The 21,122-nt window shown below is 33.4% G+C and overlaps 1 protein-coding gene across 2 annotated transcripts in view; it reads left to right on the top strand.

Annotated features, from left to right (window-relative positions):
* TTYH1 (tweety family member 1) overlaps positions 1-21,122 on the top strand; it is a 1,335,534-nt gene that overhangs the window by 1,197,340 nt on the left and 117,072 nt on the right. The window lies entirely within an intron of this gene.

Here is a 21,122-nt window from a genome sequence, read left to right as displayed (position 1 = left end):
TGCACCACCCTTTCTTTCTTTCGTTCTTTCGTTCTTTCTTTCTTTCTTCTGTCCCACCATTCAGTCATTTTGGCAGTGTATTTAAAGGTCTTGATACCCACAATAAGGAGTAACTTTTTTAAGTCTGTTTTAAATTCTCCATTTGCAGGTGCTAGTTATGTTTCTTTCTTCCTTTATTCTTCTTTTCATATCTAGCCCTGAACCTTTTCTTGACAACACAATGCATCTGTGTAGTTTTATTGCTCCTTCTCATGTCTTCTACTACTTTTTCCCCCACAGTCCACCAACTCTCTTCCCCTCAGAACTATGGCAGTTCTTTGCTGATTGCTTATCAGTCCATGGTGACTCTAATCTCTTCCCTACCTTTGTGGCTACCAGAACTAGACACATCACTTCAGGTGTAAACTTACCAATGCTAGTGTCTATTTAATTCACCTGCTAGCAAGATACCTGAGCATCCTTTTCCCCTTGTCAGTGCCTATAACACTGCGTCATATGATATGCTAAATTCCTTCCAGACCTCCTCCATCTAGCTTGTATTGTCTCCTTCATTTTCTACAAGAGTGTAAAACTATGCATTGCTTTACTATAGACATTAAGTGGCACCTATCTGCTGACCATATGAGTCATAGAAATGCACCCCTTCATCAGTGACCATTGCATTAAAATTAGTGTTACCAGAAGGCAGGTGTAGTTTAGTGTCCAGCCACAGTGTCACATATGATGTGAGTATGTTAAACAGGGCAAGTGGCTTGCTTTTTATGGTACTCACTCAATTTGTTTCTTCACCAAGGAAAAGAAAATAATCTTTTTTAAGGTTGTCAATAGAGAGCAAGACTTAAAACATCAGTTTTATATGATAGTATTTATTAGAGTCAAAAATATCTTTTTAAAATCTGAAGAACCTCAGCTGTGTGCTCTTAAGATTGAATGGAACACATATTGCTGTAAACCATATCATGCTGCAATGACTGATATGCTGTGATACTGAGTTCCAGTTCTAGATTTAGTGTATCAATTTAGTTGTGTGACCAATGAGACATCAAAGAAGATCATCAAATAGATGGCATGTATTTTTCCTCAGGAATAATGCAGGGATCTGTGCACCCTGACAGATCTTCAATAAAACAGAAGAATTACATAACATGTTTATTTTATTTTATTTTATAGGTCCACAGGTAAGTACTCAGGTAGCTGTCCTTGTGGGCCATTTTATGTGCACCCTGACAGACCTTAAAATAAAAGAGAAGAATTACATAGCATGTTTATTTTATTGTATAGGTTCACAGGTAAGTACTAGGCTAGCTGCCCTTGTGGGCCATTTTAAGCCTAGCCAATTTACCTTTCAAAGGTGAGAACTGAACCCTGTACCTTGCAACTGTGACGTAAACACCTTAACCATTATACCAACCCCCTAACCCCATTTTCTTTTCTTTTCTTTTCTTTTCTTTTCTTTTATTTCACATTTGTTTATCAGGGTAGTACACTGATCACAACTGATTATGTGTAGGCATTGCCTGGATAAAATAATTCACAAAGACCCTTCATTGTACTATAACCCATCCAGAATCTATTTTTGCTTTGCTAATCTGTTTCCCATATGTTGCACATGGCTGCTTGTCATCAATAATTTATCCAGGCACTTGCTTTACTTCAAGTGTAGCTTCCTCATAACCTGCTTTTATCTGGGTTGCACTAACTATGAATTTTATCCCTATGCATATGCAAGACTTCAAAATAAATTCTAGCTAGTAAAATGTAAACATAAACCAGTGAGATACTTCTCATATGCAATGCTTTCGGCATAGTGCTATGACTTTCGACATCAGATTTAGTTTTGTTCCTCTAGATTTACTGGTACACCTGACTTGTATATTGGTACATACATTTTAAAAAAGATTCTTTATTGCCTATTATACAAGACCTGCTCATCCAAAATTTTAAAAAAAATCACTCCTCTTTTGTAATTGCAGCAACAAATGCTTTTCTTAGGCTTAAGAATGTAATCCTGTAAAATAATTTGAGGGGGAATCTATGGCTGTTTTCTTACAGTCACCCTAGAAATGTAATGAACTCCGTGAATGAAAAAATCACAACGCAATTAGGCTAAGTACTTATCAATATTTATCAATACTGCAGTAATTTACACTGCATTAGATAGTAACTGCCGACAGTGTACGTGAGTGAAGGATGAAACGAGAAGACCATACAGGTAAAGAAGTAGAGAATATTAGAGAAAGAAAAGTACAGACAAAGCAGAAAGTACACGAGTGTATGGGAGGCAAGGAGTGCATTTATACCTGTACTTCAGGTAAGAAATTAAGAAAGATGGGTTATGCAGAGAAAAACATATAGCAAAAAGATATCCAGCTAACCTGACTATTAAGCTTATTTTAGAAGTTTTATTAAAAACATTGTGAGAGTTGTGGAATAAATGATTGCTTTGAGGTTGTTTGCCAAAGTCGAATTATTAATTAATTAATGTTGGCATTTGTTTACCAGGAAAGTCTGATTTGATAATTTTATCTGCTTTCAGTGTAGGGCACAGAGAGGAAAGCTCCACAAATACAAGAATAGAAGATAGATATACATAGGTGAAAACTGATATTTTATAATATACCATGAACACATAGATTAATGCAAATATTAATACACACATAACATCGGAAAATACACCTCTGCCATCAATAAAACACAATAAATACTATAATGTGCTGCACTGAAACATACTGACATGTAAAAGAAATAAATAATAAAAGGAAGGTAAAGAGTAAGGGAAATACGAGTAAGAGAAATAAAACAAGGAAAAGAAGAGAGAGTGTCTACAGTATTGTAGGAGCAGAAGATGAAATTACTGACCAGGAGAGCAGTATTTTCAAAGCTAGGAGTTGGAGAGGAATAATTGTAGTTCCAGTTTAAATGAATAAATGTTATGTATTGTGCTGATTGGTGCAGGGATTGTATTCCAGACTTTTGCTATACAGTATAAAGGCCTGGATATTTGGGTATGTTACAGGCTATAGTTTTACATTCAACAGTACCAAATAACGACTCCATTCAAAATGATGATTATGAAATTCTGAATATATAATCTGCATCTGATTCGAAAGTATAAAACTAAAGAATGTGAAGGAGAATGTACATCAAATAGTCATTTTTGTTTTCGTCATTAGTCATTAATATTTCATTTATAAGCCCCCATAAGTAAAAAAATGAAGCAGGGGCAAGGCAGAAAAATTCATTCATTCAGTTTGAAAATCTGTTTTATATTGTTTAGGGTTAGAGGAAACTAAAATCTTAATTAAAAACTTAATCAAATAGTTTTGTTGACAGAAATAATCTGAATGGTTTATAACCCCTTTTCAGCACACACAGGGAGAAACGCTCCATATATAATAATATATTTTTATTTAGAAATGGATACAGTGCAATTAAAAATAATAAGTCTATAATGTGAAAATATACTGTATATTAATGGTAGTGATGCATTTTAAAAATGCCAAAATATTAGTAACCTTGTATGCAGTTTGTGCTCATTACTTAGATGTAATCGTGGCATCATTGTCTATATTATATGAACACAGGCGATAAAAGAAGAAAAGGAGTTGGTGGACAGTAACAGATTGAGGTTGTAGGAATATCGTTTAAATATCGGGTTTTGATAGTAGGCATTTTCAGAAATACAAACAGGTGGTCGTTGTAAGATAGGAGGAAGATTTTTCACAAAAGAGGGATATGAGAAGAGGAAGCAGATATTGTGGAAGTGTTACAGACAGGTTTATGAGAATCAGTTTAGAATTTTAGTTTGTGAAAATGGATTACATATGTTCAGGAGAGATGGAGAGGAGTATTGCAGGGAAAGGAGAGACGATTAATGAAGAAGTACAGATTATGGAGAATATTACATATAGATTTATGAATTTATGAGAACGTAGATGGTGTGGGAAAAGTTACAAGTAGTTTTATGAGGTTTATGGGGATCAGTAGAGGAGTTAGATAAAACAGCCTGTGTGTTTTATTAATATCATAGATTTATGGCATAGAACAAGTCCTGAATATGATACCAGTCTGTCACTGGACAACAGCCAGAAGGATTATTGAAAGTAATGGGTAAGAATGTCTTTGTGACTGCTGATTTGAATATAGATTGCATTTGTGTTGTCAGGACAAATACTTTGTAAAGTGTACAAAGAAGCTGGTGTTAGTTTAGTTTATTTCTTATTAACTATAATAAATGAGAACAGTCTAAAATGTACCTGTTTTTACTAATATGTTTTGATGTTTTTGCCCCAGAACAGTGTTGCTATACCCACATCCTTTTGAATATCATGATTGAAACTATCATATACAAAGAGTGACACTTGTAAAAAAAGATCAATACAGATAAGCAAAACTGCATAGTTTGAAAATGTCTGATGATGTTACATTTATGACATTCAGTCCTAACTAGTCTGTAATGTATTCTCAATTTCTTCCATATCAGAAAGATATAGATGATGTAATTTTTAACAAAATCATGAAAAAAATAACACTATCACAACCAAAAGACATATAAAGCCTTCAAAGCTCCTGGAGGCAGCAGTCTGAAAAATAATACTAAAATGATTTTAATACCCAGTCTGAATGTCAAGTGGGAAAGTTGATGTCACTAGCACATTGACTAACTGTAGATAAAAAAGCTGGAAAACAAATATATCGTATTAACTAAACCTGGTTAAACAATTAAAGAAGACCATGAAAAGTCCAAGGCAGTTAAACATATGTATTATTTTATAGAACAAATAAGGAGGAGGCATATACAAAGAGATGAATATTTAATTAGGTCAAATAAAACTTGGCAAGATAATTTCATTTCTATAATTACTTTTCGTGTTAAGATAAACCATGATTAGTTTCCTGCAAAGTAATGCAGTTTTAAAATTATTTCAGTTTAAAATATTTTGGTTCTAAATAACTTTCAGTAGACTTCTGAAAATGAATACTATCTATGAACCAACCTATGGAACCTATGAATCAAAGCACAATATTTAAATGATATTTTATACATGTTACATTTTTAAAGGTTATAAAACATTTCATACTTCTAAACTTTTTTGTTCTTTGTAAAATGTACTACATCAGAATACTGAAAGCTCCACATATTTACTCTCAAGGTGAAATGCTTGGCATCCACTGTTAACACTAAATAAGTTGAGTATGAGATTATGACCTAGTCATAATCATTTGTGTAATCACTGTAGGCAAATGGCAAATGGAGTTTGACAAAATTAAATGAAGACCTACAAAATCATATCCTTACTATAGCAAATGTGTTTCATATGTCAAGCTTACAACCTAGTGGTCTTCAAGAATCTTGATTTCTATAACTTTATGCTGATATTTTTTATATTTCCCATTTCTTATATACTTATCAACACTATTTTTAAAAGTAGTTAATGAATGACCTCTTCAAATTGTAAGAGAAGGCTTATTCCATACTCCTTGAAAGTGCTGCATAATGCAACTGTCAGTTTTTTTCTGTTATTGTTACTTATTTTTAGTATCAAATGCCCCATCCTGGAGCCAGCTTCCCCTGTAGTACATTCTAGGCATAGACTTTAAATAGAATTGGGTCTGTAGATGGATTTGACACTCTAAATTGGCCCTAGGCTTGAGTGTGTGCAGACAGGTGATCCGCTGTGGTAACCCCTAACCGGGAAAAGCTGAAAGAAGAAGTATCTTATAGGCCAGACAGAGATATTATGACTGCTTCTGAAGCCTTACTAAATAATCTGAATTTTCCAGCTCTGTGATTTTTCTAATAATGTATTTGTCCAACTTTTCACATTCTTTCATGTGTTTTACTCAAAGGTTGCAAAATACAGTGCTATATTCAATAATGTGTTGGATTAGCGAAGTACAGAGTAGTAAAAGAATCTCCAAGGAATGTCTAGATCTGCCCTTTAGAATGATATGAATTACAGAATATCATTTTTATTATTTTTTATTACTTTGGTGGGTACCAAACGGTCAAAGTTTAAATTGTTATTGAAATTATAATAAAATAAATAGATACATACACCCTCACACGCATATATTATATATATATATATATATATATATATATATATATATATATATATATTTTTTTTTTTTTTATGCTTACTGGGAAGTGGAAACAAAGAAATAAGTAATAACATATACTTCTAAATGATGCTGGATACATGTATACAGACAAGACGTGTTTATTGCCAGGTAAATAAAAACTTTCTGCTAACAAAAGCTTTGCAGTTTATCAAAAAGCTGTTGACTGCCCTTCAGTAACTTAAGCACTAAATGAACAAATTTGTCGATCAAATGTCTCAGATGTTCTAGAAGCCCACTAAATGATATCAGTAATTATCAGGGCTATTCTGTCAGCTATTTCAGTCATAGAATTGTTAGCTACCATGTGAATAGTGAAATGTGAATTAAACTAGTGAACTTTCACTATAGTTCTCTCTAAGCTTCATGTGTGTGTGTGTGTGTGTGTGTGTGTGTGTGTGTGTGTGTGTGTGTGTGTGTGTGTGTGTGTGTGTGTGTGTGTGTGTATGTATTTGTGTGCATATGTATGTGTTTGTGTGTGTGTGTGTGTGTGTGTGTGTGTGTGTGTGTGTGTGTGTGTGTGTGTGTGTGTGTGTGTGTGTGTGTGTGTGTGTGTGTGTGTGTGTGTGTGTGTGTGTGTGTGTGTGTGTGTGTGTGTGTGTGTGTGTGTGTGTGTGTGTGTGTGTGTGTGTGTGTGTGTGTCTGTGTGCGCAACCATATATGCCTGATGGGACCTCCACACACATCAACTGCAAATCCATGTGCAGGCTTCTGTATCCAGACTCCTTCATCACTCAAAAATCCCATGATGTTTACTTACATTCATGCTACAACTTTTATGCTTTACAGATTTACAGCAATTTCTTCCATTCACACATTTTTGTGCAAGTTGGTGCGAACCAGTGGCGGCTGGTGACTTCAAATCAAAGGGGGGCTGCAGGAGACAGCTGAATGGGTGGGGTCAATGGGAAGGGATGCATCCAACTAGAAAGGGGAGGAGCTATGCTCAAAACCACAAAAACTAAATATACTGCCCTGGGTGCCAAACCGTCATTATGAGAGTCCAATCAAGACAAAATGAAGTGTAGAAGAATAAAAATATTTCAATGCATTGGCTGCATGACAGCTTAATATCTAGATGGAAACAAAAAAGGTTGTGAGGCATGAAAAAATAAATTACTTTTTTTTAAATACATTAATGGAATGCCAGTCAAAATCAAGTATAAGAAAACAAGCAGCACTCAACTCAAACCACTTCTTGCACTGCAGTTCTAATTATAATTTATATTCAGCTTTATTAAAGTACCAAGTAACATGCTGAAAGTAGAAATCTCTGATGTCCCCACTTGTAAAAATGTTCCTTATCCAAAAAAAGACCTGCTGCCTGACATCTACTTGTTTCATGGGGAAAACATGATCAAAGTAAAAAATGAAAAGCAAACAAGAAATAAGCTCAAGATACATTGCTTAAAAGGATTACTGTACAGGTTATGGACCACACTTAAAGGATTACTGTACAGGTTATGGACCACACTATTGGCATTCTGTTTACGGGTAAAGCCTGCAGAGATGACTGGAAGTCTCCAAGTGTAATGAGACTCTTAAAATAATGTAATCCTGTCCTTTATTACAAATACTGGCATATGCATTTCAATACCCAAGGCTTATACATTATCTAGTTAAGTATTCTCTACATGGCAACAGAAAGGCTTTCAATGTTGGCAATTCTTTAACAGTATGCTTATTAAAGCTTACTTGCATCTTGCAATCTCAGCCAAGCTTACCTAATGGTCATTAAAGTATTGCTACTTAAACACAGAGCAACAGGCATTTTGAGTAATAAGCATAAATCAACAGTACAAAAAATATGACAGAAACCAGACCATTCTGTAAAAATCAAGGACAGATGAAAAGCCACTCTAGTACTTGTGTCTACCTTGGATGGGGGATACTCTGCACATTTACACTGCATAACTACTCCTTGCCTTGCTTCGACACATCCAGAGTCACTACATGGGGCAGTGGGATGCAACAAGTATGTCACAGTTTGAAATGTCTCTGGCTGACTTGTGATGGCCCTGACACATTTGTCATACCTCTAAACCTCAGAGCAAGAAATCTGGACAAAGCCATACAAAGAAATGGGACAAAAGCCCAAAAATAAGGACAATTTTTAAAATATTGCTCTTATAAACTTAGAAAGATAATAGAGGTCTTGCATTAGTATGAATTTTCTGAATGGTATGAAATCTGAAACTCAAATGTCTGTCATTATTTTCTAACTTCAGCCTTTAATGATTTGTCACTAATTTTCCAAAAAAACACAATTTTATGAAAAATGGACCAAAAATGTGATGTAAAAATATAAAATAGCAACACAATACATCTGGGAACCTGTCAAAGAAGGGATACTTTAATATTAGTACTGCTAACTTGAGCATCTGACAAAATAAAAGAATCTACATGCATTTCTGAAATAAAAGTAATCTAACTGATTATTACAGTTATTTCTTAATTATAAACCCTCCATGTTTTCTTCCAAAATTGCTATTTTGCGGAAGGATCATTAGGGGAAGAGCAACATTTTGAGCCAAAATCAGGGACAGTTGAGAGGTTTGGCTATGCCTAATTCTATAAAGCAATTTTTTTTCATGTACCTCTCAACTTGTTAATGCAATAAATCTGGACAAGGCCAAATATATTGGGGGAACATATAAACAGTACTAAAAATTGTTCTTGTATAAACTGAGACAGTTGATAGAACAGGTCTTACTTTAGCATGCATTTTTCTGAAGGTTATGAAGTCTGAAACGCAGTGTGTCATTATTTAGTGACTTAATTCCTAAATGATTTGCCAGAAAACCACAAATTGTATGAGGAACAAACCAAAAATAAGAAGCAAAAAATCTATTCATTCTTTGAAAATCTGGACAGTTGGGAGGTATGGTTCAGCTGGGGCTGCCTAAGTTTGCCGCCCTTCCCCCTCACAAAACCATGGTCAAATGGAGCCTCCCCCTGCAGCCATTCCAATGATCCATTACTTGGCTATTTCACTCCATTTACCATAAACACTAATGTGCATACTGATTTACTCCTATGATGATTTCAACTTCATCTGAAAGTTTTATTTTGCATTTTACAGCACAAACACTAAGACATCTGCTAAACAAACTTGGCATTAAAACTTCTCTGCAATTGAAACAACATTGAAACCCACATTCAAAGAAAATACATTTTACCCATGGTAGATAAAGATTAATTCTGGGCTGTTTTCAAATCATAGGCCCCTTGCATATGAAACATACATGTGCTCTTTGATACACCTTCCTATTGCTTTGAACATTTTTCCAGTAAACAATGAAACAAAACGCATGCACCAATGACAAAACTGCCCAATTCAGAACATTTCCATCATAAAAGTCTACTCAAACTTCTACAGTCCACTATTATCAGTAAATATGCACAATTCTACAGTCCACCATTATCAGTAAATATGCACAATCTCTGAAGTAGTAAAAAAGTCATCTAAATAATTCCACGTTAAATAAATCTGTAATGAAGAGGTTGCTGCTAGCAATCACCTTTATATTTCATGGTTTCATCGAAAAATAAAGTGTCTGATGCCCCTGAGGAATAAATTGCCTAAATGACATTAAAAATAAGCTAGTAATATTGCAATAGGAAATGGATGGCAAACTGATAACAGGCGCATAGTTAGTATCTTAACTTTCAGTACGGCAGCATTCACCCCTTATGGGAGTGGGGCCAACAACCTTCTGCATCAAAAGCAAGTACACAACCTGTTGTGCTATTAGTAATGCAAGCTGATTTAGCATAATCAGCACTAAACTTCTCTTCCCCTGCAGCTCTCAGCTCCTTGTAAAATCTACTCAATACTCAACTGCATCTCAACTTCGCAGCACAAGAAATCTGGAAAAAGCCAAATTTATTGGGGTGGGTCAAAAGGGCAAAACCAGGGACACATTAAACATTACTTGTATAATCTTGGAAAGCTGCTAGAATAAAATGCTGTGTTACCACCATACATTTTACTGCCAAGGTCCCTGTGCAAAACAGTCAGAACAACATACCACTACACCAAATCAGCTGCTTTGTGAAAGAGAGGAAGACTGAAACTTAAATGGCTATTATTTAATGAATTCAGTTCTCACCATAGCTGTCAACCTCTTAGCACAAAACACCTGGACAAACCCAGTAATGAGGGAATACAGCCCTCAAACATATTCAGTGAATTCAGTTCTTGCCATAGCTGTCAACCTTAGCACAAAAAAACCTGGACAAAGCCAATAACAGGGTAATACAGTCCCAAAAATAAGGACAAATTTCAAATAGTCATCTTATAAACTTAGAAAATTGCTATAATAAAAGGTTGTGTTACTATATATTTATTGCTAGAATAAAAAGTTGTTTTACTATGCATTTTCCGAAGAATATGAAGTCTGAAATTCAAGTGCCTGTCAATTTTACTTCTGATGGAACAAAAACAATTTTCAGCAGAGGCCCAGGGAGAAATACTGTAGACACATGTCTTTGTAAAATGGCAGGACACCAGAGCAAATCCACACAAACACAGGGATAAGATGCAGACTCCACACAGAAAGCACCCCAGCCAAGAATCAAACCAGAAAACCTATAGCTGTGAGGCAACAATACTGCTACTGCACCATCAAATATGTAAGGAATTAAGCATTCAGAAACCTGAAGTCTGAAATGTCTGTCAGTTTTATTTAACATTTGTTAATTAGGACAGTCTGACTTGGAACAAAAAAACAATTTTCAGCAGAGGCCCAGGAAGAAATAATGCTGACATGTCTTTGTAACATGGGAGGATACAAATGCAAACCCACACAAACACAGGGAGAAGATACAGACCCCACAAAGATGGCACCCCAGCCAAGAATCAAACCTGATAACCTGCAGCTGTGAGGCAACACTGCTACCACTGCACCATCAAATATCAAGCATTGCAACATTTACAAACCACAGATATTATGAGGAACAGATCAGATCAAATATGAGGCAAAAATCTGCAATTTATTTTACAAATGGTGGTGGGTAGGGAATTCAGGTCTTTAACACCTGCATACAAGGTACAGGGTTCAAGCCTGAGGTATTCCCTACCACACCACCATGAGTCTAACCACCAGTATATTGCACCTGCCACACACACACACACACACACACACACACACACACACACACACCTGCAGTAGATCTTCCAACTCCTTGTAGCAAACCACCATAAATCCCTTCTGGGAGCTCTGTTCTTCATGTTTCCCATTCAGGACTGTTGCTGAGACAATCTGTGCATGCTCCAGACTGTCTCAGCAGCAGTCCAGACTAATGCGCGAAAGTCTGTGATTTTGTTTTCTTTGTATTTCTTTATTTTTTCTTTATTTTACAGTTGAGGGGGCTGCAGTCCGGCAGTCCAATGCAAGGGCTGCCCCTGGTGCGAACTGTGGTAGGGGGATGACAACTAGTGACTGACTTCTCATTAACATATGTGATCACTGTTGTACTTCTCAGCTTATAAAGAGAGTGAGTAAGGCTATGCAAACTATTATCACTTGCATTCTTCTGGCTGTGGCCCATGAAAGGCATACTGAATATTGCAGCTGTCTTACCCTCTCCTTTCTGACAGTTGGACTTTCCCTTGGTGATGGCATGCCACATGCATACCTCTCAACCGTACTGAATTCCTTGGTATTTTCTGGTTTTGAGAACAAAATAATGGTGTGCCATGAATTCCCGGTGGCCCCCTTCAATTCCCGATTTTTTAAGATTTCTTTTTTTTTTTTATTTACAAGTTGAAGTGGCTGACACCATCATGCATCGCAACAGTATCCAGCAATGTCATCAACATGCAGGGGCATGTGTGATGACATCAGTTTCATGACTGACAGAGGCAGTCTGTCTGAGTGATGGATAATTCCTTCTTTGGGTCGGACACTCTCTGACTTTTTGTTTAGCTTTCCTGTTTTGGACAGAAGCAGCACATGACAGCAGTGAGCTGAACTGTTTTTCCGGTTGTTTAAAACTTAAATTTTATTTTCTGCCAACTTCTGCAGAGTCAAGACTATTCCGGTCTGCCCAGCACCCACCCATGTCCACACAGCACTCTTAGTCTCCGCTCGACCTCTGGGTAAATAAAAAAGAATTTTAAAAAAATGTGCGTGTATGCTTATTAGACAATATCTGTAGCAACTGGGGACTCTTGCTAAGGTAGAACATTGTTTTGTTTAACCTCATTCCAGGGTTTCCTGAAATCATCTGAATGCCATAGTAGACCTTTTTTCTGAAGCACAGTGGAGGATAAGAAAGCAAGCATTGTCTTGTAAATCACGACACAATGTTATAATGCCTTTAGTGTTTTTAACTCATAGACTAAGTCAGTGCACAATGCTGCTTCCTTTTACTGAAGGTCAGTGATGTGAAGGAAGCTGTGAGGAAATTAGCTTTTTATGTTTGCCAACATTCAGCAATGCTGCATGCATGTGCTTTACACATTCTTTATATTTTTGATTTGGTTTATAAAATGGCATCTCTCTGTCACTCATGGCGACAATACATCTTACCTTTTTTTCTGAGTTTGGTCCTGCTCTTTCTTTCTTGAATGAAGCCAGACTAATTGGGAAATTTTGCCCAGTGTTTACTCACAAAATATTTAACAGCTAAGGCTTTTGCCTCGTTTATGATCATTATACAGAGTGCTAGAATTTTTATCCATGCTGTTACTAATGTTTACATAATTATCACTGCATAAAAGCTTTCTTCTTCTTAATGTAAAGAAATGTTTTACTTTGAGTGAATATTCATATTTTACTTAACTGCATGTCACAGATAAGTTATGGACTGATGCTACAGCTAACTTACTGACTTAATCTCTGTAACAGCTGCATTTTATTTCAGACGAGGAATATTCCTTGCGTTTACTTTGGGTCAATGTATAGTATGTCAAATGTGCAGTTTGGATAAACTTATATTACATTAAAGATGCATTTGTGTTCACATAAAAGACAACTAACAGTAGTGGACACAAGTGACATTAATGAAGTATGTTATATATACTGTTTACATTATAGCGGGTATGTTATTTACAATATTTACAACAGCAGTTTAAAATTTGGAATTGTAATCAAAACAATGCCAGTCTCAGAAGTGAGCTGAGTTGCAATACTTGTTTTAATCATTATCAATAAAGCAAATGCTGTTTTAATTTTTTAATTTATATTTACATAGTTCTTGACTTTTTATTTTATAACCTTTGTAGGAAAATAGTTCCAGATATTAGATGCAAGAGGTTTTAAAACAGGGTCTAGCAAGTGTTACTGATGTCATCTCTAATGTTATAAGTCTGATGCCTAATGTGTAGCTTAGTTTTTAATGGGGGAGTCGGGGTCATTGTCTAAGTTTGAGTATTTTAAATAATTGTGCACTGAACAATAGTTTAACTCTATGTGAAAAGTAATCATAAAATTTAATCAGAAGACAATGATGGGTGTTATCAGCAAGAAAGACAAATCTGGAAATGTTATTAATTGCTGTGTTCTATCTGTGTGCAATTTATGCTTCAATGAAAAGCTATTAGAAAGAGAGCCCATGGGGGGCGTGGCCAAGGATGAACACAGGATAGCAGCAGATTTCTTCAGCTCCACCAATTTCATTACACTGACAGGAATTAATTACTTAAAAAATTAATTTTTGAAGTAATTTTCTTTCTAAATACATTTGTTTTATATAGTTCTTGAACTATATCTAAAAAAGAAAGGAAATCTTAACAATATTCCTGTCAGAAATCACTGTGGAAATTTTCCTGTCAGTTTATCAGTCTGAAATGAGTTCCAGTAAGACAAATTCTCAAGACTCCAGCATCAAGAAAGAACTTCAGTCTCTGATAATTATAATCCAGCAACTTACTGATAAAATGGATAAAATGGATACTAAAATAGACACCTTCATAGAAAAAACTACAAAACAAATAGACCTGTTACATACAGACTTGCAACAACAGAAGATCCAGATGACAGGCATAGAAGAAGCTGTGAATGGTATGGAAAATAGAATCCAAGAAGAGGAAATCAACATTGAGTTTCTGCTGAAACAAAATACACATTTACAAACAAAGCTGGATGACCTGGAAAATAGATCTAGGCGCAATAACATTAGGATTTTTGGACTGCCAGAAAATATTGAAGGTAACAATATTACTTCTTTTTTAACAACTTGGCTCCCTAAAACTTTAGACTTAACAGAAGCATTCTCTTTTGGTATCGAAAGAGCACATAGATCTATAGCTAATACTAACTCTAACAAAAATATCCTAGATCAGTTATAGTTAGATTTCTATCATCTTTTGATAAAGAGATGGTTCTTAAATCTGCTTGGGCTAAAGCTCCTGTTAAGATTAATGAGACAACTGTGCGTTTTGACAATGACTATTCTTCCATGGTAATAGCTAAAAGAAAAGTTTTTCTGCCACTAATAAGGGAGCTTAAAAAAGCACAGTTTAAAACATACCTTCTGTTTCCTGCCAAGCTTAAAATCTTCCTTCTTGATGGTCCTAAGGTTTCGATGATTTAGACTCTGCTTTACTGTTTGACAAAGAAAAAAGGATTTTGGATAAAATAGAAGAAATGGAATGGGCTAGTTCTTCATTAAAGAGATTGGCAATTGAAGCTTCGTGGAAGACTTCAGAGAAGAAGGAGAGACTAAAAAACAAATGATTTGTTATATGTTTTTTTTCTCTGTCATCATTTTAGTTCATTATTAATCTTTTTGAATATAGTTCCTGCATTTCCAGAAAGCCACAAATATTTTGGAAAAGATTTAATCAAAGTTATTCTCTATGTGCAAAGAAATGTTTTGTTTCATAACCAGTCAAAATACCTGAAGATTTAATGGCAAGCTGTGATTCAATTTGTTTCTCTTTCTGAAAAGAAGTAAGGTTAGTAATTTGATACATTTTTTTTATCTTTACCTTTCTTTTCCTTCTCCTTTTATTATTTTCTTTGTTTAAACAATGACATTCTATTTAGATTATGTAGTGGGTAAAGGGTGGGGAGGGCAGGGAGTGAACAGTAATGAAAATATCACTAATAGAATAATAACATATTTATTCCTTGTAACAGCTTTTATAAGTTCTTCAAATGCTATTTCTAATTATACTTTCTTGATTATACTGCCTATGCTTGTTTGTAAATAATCTGTTATGCTTTAACTAATAATAATCAGAACTAAATAAGAGTAAATAATATGTTTTATTTTTAACTCTCTTAATATAAACAGTAAGTAACATTCCATTGTATATACTTCTTACAGCTTTCTCTTACATTTTTTATTTCTGCCTCACTCCCTTTTATTTTCTACTCTCTTTTCTTTTCTTTATTAATATATAGAAATGCTTTTGATTGTGTGGGCACAGTGAATAATAGGATTTGTATGAAAATTGAGTTGGGAGAAGAATGTTGAGTTTTATTGCTTGTTGGTAATTTTGGGCTTAATTTCACTTACATAGAGGCTGTAATGATCTGTGGAATACATTGTGAAGGTTTTGTCATGTTTAGATGCATTTACACTGCTAAATGAATGTTTGTCACTAGTTTTTAATAAGTTTCCAAAATGTTAAGAGAGACAATCTGAGATGTGGGCTGTCTCATGCACAGTGTTCATGAATTACTTCAGAAGCTTCAGCTCACAGAATTCTCACAGAGAAACTGAAAGCAGTTAGTATAACCTTTGACATAGTTATCACACTGACACACCACAGATTCAGGAAAATACTCTATTCATAAAATATGTCAGTTATAATGTTTTGTTTCATAACCAGTCAAAATATCTGAAGATTTAATGGCAAGCTGTGATTCAATTTGTTTCTCTTTCTGAAAAGAAGTAAGAGGCTGTAATGGTCTGTGGAATACATTGTGAAGGTTTTGTCATGTTTACATACATTTACACTACTAAATGAATGTTTGTCACTAGTTTTTAATAAGTTTCCGCCAAAATGTTAAGAGAGACAATCTGAGATGTGGGCTGTCTCATGCACAGTGTCCATGAACTACTTCAAAACTTCAACTCACAGAATTCTCACAGAGAAACTGAAAGCAGTTAGTATAACCTTTGACATAGTTATCACACTGACACACCACAGATTCAGGAAAATACTCTATTCATAAAACATGCCAGTTATAATGAGTCTAAATGATGTAGTTTCTTGTAGTAAGTAAATGTCTTATTTTAGAAGGCATAGAAAATGAAACATTTATTTAAATGTTTTGAAAATTTACTTAACAGCAGCATAATAATCTGTGTTAAAATTTGTGTTCCAAACATATACTTTACTATAACTCATTTAATTCATCTGATTGACAAGCATAAATAATCTTATAACTCTATTCTGGAAGAAATGTCATGTGATATATTTTAAAGCAGTAGGTTAGCATGATTGTAAAATCTGGTTACTAAAATGTGTTTGCTGTGCATTATTTTGTATAAAGCAGACAGATTTATTCTAGGGACAGCAAGTAGGATAGTTCTCAACAAAGACACAACTCAGTGAGATCATATATATATATATATGTGTGTGTGTGTGTGTGTGTGTGTGTGTGTGTGTGTGTGTGTGTGTGTGTGTGTGTGTGTGTGTGTGTATGTATGTGTATGTGTGAGTGTGATGGCTTTTTTTTTTTTTTATATAATAATGCAAGTGTTTCTGAGAATCTGCATAACTATCCAATATGATTTATAATAATTTCTCTGAATACAATATTTTACTCTATTGACAAAATGAATGTTTGTCACAAGTTTTAATAAGTTTCCCGCCAAAATGTTAAGGGAGACAATCTGGGATGTGGGCTGTCTCATGCACAGTGTCCATTAACTACTTCAAAAGCTTCAACACACAGAATTCTCACAGAGAAACTGAAAGCAGTTAGTATAACCTCTGACCTAGTTATCATACTGACACACCACAGATTCAGGAAAACTACTCTATTCATAAAATATGTCAGTTATAATGAGTTTAAATGATGTAGTTTCTTGTAGTAAGTAAATGTCTTATTTTAGAAGGCATAGAAAATGAAACATTTATTTAAATGTTTTTGAAAATCTACTTAACAGCAGCATAATAATCTGTGTAAAAACTTCTGTTCCAAACATATACTTTATTATAATTCATTTAATTCATCTGATTGACAAGCATAAACAATTTTATAATTCTATTCTGGAAGAAATGTCATGTGATATATCTTAAAGCAGTAGGTTAGCATGATTGTAAAATCTGGTTACTAAAATGTGTTTGCTGTGCATTATTTTCTATAAAGCAGACAGATTTATTCTAGGGACAGCAAGTAGGATAGTGCTCAACAAAGACACAACTCAGTGAGATCATATATATATATATATATATATATATATATATATATATATGTGTGTGTGTGTGTGTGTGTGTGTGTGTGTGTGTGTGTGTGTGTGTGTGTGTGTGTGTGTGTGTATGTGTATGTGTGTATGTATGTGTGTGTGTGTGTCTGTGTGTATGTGTGTGATGGCTTTTTTTTTTTTTTTTTTTAATAATGCAAGTGTTTCTGAGAATTTGTATAACTATGCAATATGATTTATAATAATTTTTATGAATACAATATTTTACTTTATTGACAATAATGAGTTTAAGTAAATGCTCATATACAAACAATTCAAGATTTTTTTTTGGAAGCTGTTAATAGTATTCACATGACAGAAAATAGATGCATCTTAATATATGTAATGTCTGAATCATATTAGCCAAAGTTTTTGATTTAAATGAATGTTAGAACCTAATTTTCTCTCCTCTTGATTTCTAACATCAAGATTATTTGAATGCTATTTGAATACAAGTGTTATATATTACATAGATCTATATAGTAGTATGAACAGTTTAAAAAAAAAGTTTATTTTAGTTTATATGATGCTGTTTTACCAAATGTGTAGTTTTGTCTTGATAGATAATTGAATTGAAAACTGTTAACCTCAGTTAAATATAACTAGTATTAAATTGATAAGGTGGTAGCTGAGGTACTGCTGCTTAGGGTAGGGGGTTAACTTGAGTAGTAAATACTACTCTAAGTTGGAGTTTTCAACTCCAGACTGGATGCAAGGTTTAATCCTTACATTATTTTCACTTGTTCATTGTTATATGTATATAGTTTTGACATCCACAATATATTTTGTACACTCATTGTCACTACAAACAAAATTGAATCCTATACAAAATCCCATAAGAGATTTAATAAATACAGCTATATTTAAAGGTACACCTAAAAGAGGAGATGTAACATTATTTATCTTGTTATTTGTTATTTTGATCATAAGATTCTTGAGTTTTAAAAATGCCAAATGACATCTTTAAAAGGAATTTCTTTAAACATTAATGGATTGATAAATCCGTGTAAAAGGGCAAGCCTAATAAGATACATTAATTTACACAAGGCCAATCTAGTCTTCCTGCAAGAAACCCATCTCTTGAAAAAAGATATTGATAAACTAGCCACTAATAAGTATACAGTATTGGTTAGTTCAGAGCACACTCAGAAAAAAAAGAGGAGTGGCTATTTTATGGAATAAAAGTATGCCCATTCCTAAAACCATTAAGTCTTATCAGGATGACAAAGGAATGTTTTGCATGGTTACAATACAAATTAATGGGAAGACTTACACTTTAATTAATGTATATTGGATACCTGGAATTGGTATTAATACAGTGAAACATCATATTGATAAGATCATATCATTCTCTATAGGGGATATTATTTTAGCTGGTGATTTTAATTGTATACTACATGAAAGTGATACTACCACTATAAGGAAAAGAAGAATTACATCTAATGCAAAACATTTAAATGATTTTGCTAATTCTTATCATTTGAATGATATTAATAATCAGATAGATTCAAAATCATTACCATACACCTTTTTTTCTAACAGATACAAAATTTAGTCAAAAATAGATAGGGTCTTTATTTCTAACCAGATGGTAACAGATTTAATTAATTACAAAATCATTTCATGTCCTATATCTGATCATAACTAAATTGTTTTTGACTTCATGATAAAAATACTCATAATGTTCAGATCAAAAGGATACCAGCATACTTAACTCAGCTAAAAGACTATAAAGAATATATACTTTCAGAAGTACAACATTTTCTAGACATAAATAATACTCCTGAAGTCTCCATTGTCTATGTTTGGGATGCCTTAAAATCATATCTATATGGACAAAGTATCAGATGGTATAATAATAAAAGGAAATCTTGGGATAAGGAATTGTTAGATATTCAAAGTAAATTAGACTCTTATAAACATAATAATAAAGAAAATATTATGGACAAGAAAGTTATTGAAGAAATAAACAAACTAAATGAGAAATACAAAGAAATTTTAACTCATAAAGTTAAAATAACTTTAGAGAAATATAAGTTTTGTCTTATTCAATAAGCCCCAAATACTTACATAGACTTAAAAATAAAACAAAAGATTGAATAAACAAAACCATATCAAAGAAATCTTTTCTCTAAGGAAAAAGAAGAATGTTTCTAGTATACCAGAAATACTGGATGAATTTAGAAATCACTTTCACAAGATTAACCATAACAACATTAACATGGAACCTAAAGATAAAATAAAGGAGTTTATAACCACAAACATGAATAAAAAGCTTAATAAACAACAGATTAAACTATTGGACAAGAGTATTTCATATACAGAAGTTATTACACAAATAAATAAGCTTAAATCAAACAAAGCACCGGGTAATGGTGGTATTATACCAGAGATATATAAAATCCTTTCTAAAACTACATATTCATTAATACATAACGTTTTTATTTTGGCCCAAACTGAGTTAATAACCCCCCCCCATCTTGGCAATATACATTTATTTCACCAGTTTTAAAACCTAATAAAGATCCAACTAGATGTTCTTCATATCGACTCATCTCATTACTTAATGTTGATTATAAAATGTTTATGAGTATTTTTGCTGATAGATTGAAGACAATCATCGCGGGCACTGTAGATATAGATCAGACGGGCTTCATTGTAAATAGAAATACTTTTGATAATATAAGAAGAACTTTAACATTAATTGATTTTGCAAATAGGAAAAAGAAAGATTTAATACTTATTAGTCTTGATATAGGTTCAGCATTTGATTCAGTAAGTTGGGACTATCTGTTTACCTTACTGAAATGCACAAACTTCTCTGATGCATTTGTAAATTTAATTGAGCATTTATACAAAAGAACGCTGGCTTATATTAAGGTAGGAACATATGTTTCACAAAAAATACCCATTCTTAAAGGTACAAAGCAAGGATGTCCACTTTCTCCACTATTATTCACTTTAGTAATGGAGCCTTGGGCTAATTTGATTAGGAAAAGTACTGACATAGAGGGTTTTGAAATAGACGAAAATACAACATCAAAAATTCAACTTTTTGCAGATGATGTTCTAATTACATTAGCAGGATCTAATTCTTCTATGCAGTCTTTATTTGATAAAATGAAATTTAAAAGTATTTCTGGTTTAATATTCAATGAAGAAAAAACTAAAATACTACCTATATATACACGAAAAAATATTCTCATTAGTGATTTTACTAAATATGTACCCAATTCAGGTCAGATAACTTATTTAGGTATAATACTATCTAAAGATATTAAATCTATTATATATAATAACTATAATACCTGTTTTCTTAATATACAAAATCTTTTTAATACCTGGAATAATATGTTTTTTACTATGGAGGAGAGACTTACAATTATTAAAATGATAATATTCCCCAAGATTCTATACTTAATACAATCAGTAATACTTTCACCTACAAAAATAATTATCAAGAAACTGAATGCACTAATGTTAAATTTCTTATGGGCACCTAATAGACCTAGGATTGCATTAAAGAAACATACTAATAGCTGGTCTCAAGGGGGTATTTTTTTTCCAGACTTTAATTTATATATTATCTCTTCTATTATAAAAGTTATTACTTTATTAATAGATCAGTC

This window comes from Protopterus annectens, chromosome 1.part1 (assembly GCF_019279795.1).
Source record: "Protopterus annectens isolate FY-2018-M chromosome 1.part1, PAN1.0, whole genome shotgun sequence".
NCBI lineage: Eukaryota > Metazoa > Chordata > Ceratodontiformes > Protopteridae > Protopterus > Protopterus annectens.
The sequence above is the reverse complement of the archived record's forward strand: the minus strand, read 5'-3'. Positions and strand labels throughout refer to the sequence as shown.